The following is a 1,143-nucleotide window of genomic DNA, read 5'->3' on the forward strand; positions in this document are numbered from 1 at the left end:
TTTTTATGAGTTCAATTCAGCCTTATCCTGAGTTTTGCTCGAAAAAAATTTCACCCGAAAATTTTTTATCCACCCATAGTAAATACACGGAAACAAGTGAAAAGTGAAGCGGTTCGGAGAAAATCAGCCTTACCACGAGTTTTATTCAATTTTCGTTTCCGTGTATTCACTACGGGCGGATTAAAAAAATTCGGACGATAAGGGCCATTATGTTGCAAATAAAACTTTTGAAAAGTACAAAAACTATTAGGTATATGATTGATATTTTTTTTAACCGACTTCCAAAAAAGGAGGAGGTTAACGAGTAAGCTTTTTTGCGTAATTTTGTACGAAAACAATTCTGTGTCGGAGGAGAAATAAAAGATGCATATCGATGTGTGTTTGCAAGAAATATTGGTGGTGCTCATTTAAACAGATAAATTTGCCTTTCGCATATACATACGTATATTTTTATCCACTGCTTTATATAAACGAGCCCCTTATCGATAAACTTGGGTCCGGTTTAGTTATCTGTACAATGATTTTCGGTTGTTGTGTCCAAATGCATAACCTGAATACAAAAACTTTAACATACACGTGTAATGTGAAGGATTCACATTTTATTTAGGATAAATGTTTCAACTATTAGTGTTTGCACTATGCACTTTTTTGCAATTTCGACGTGGGTTCTGCGCAAAAATACTATGGACGGCGTAGCCGGAGTGATATGCACAAGAAATGTTGTATACCTTTGACATGCGGAAGCCCCTCTTCCCCGCAACACAGAGAGGAGAATTCTACTTAGTAAGGGTTATAATCCCTAAGCGCGGACGAAGGCAGAGGCAAGCGCAACAGGTGGTGGACCTAACAAAGTGCATGTTTTCAATAGCTTGGAAGAAGCTGTTATTGCATTAAGTGGATTGAGAACCAGAGCTTCAGGCATAGGTGTAGTTCTGGCTTGTGGTTCAACAATTCAACCAGAAGCTGACATAGATGCACCCATGGTTACTAAGCCCGACAGCTCCGCATATCTTTGTGAAATCATTCCCATAGCGCGCTCTTACTCCGCTGCCATAATTGCAAATACATCAGAATCCATAATTTTCCTCAAAATATGTAAAATTAACCAATTTTACAATAAACAAGCACATGGTGAGTGTTTTT

Source organism: Rhagoletis zephyria, unplaced genomic scaffold (genome assembly GCF_001687245.7).
Source record: "Rhagoletis zephyria isolate East Lansing unplaced genomic scaffold, Rhagoletis_zephyria_1.1 Rzeph_scaffold_00289, whole genome shotgun sequence".
NCBI lineage: Eukaryota > Metazoa > Arthropoda > Insecta > Diptera > Tephritidae > Rhagoletis > Rhagoletis zephyria.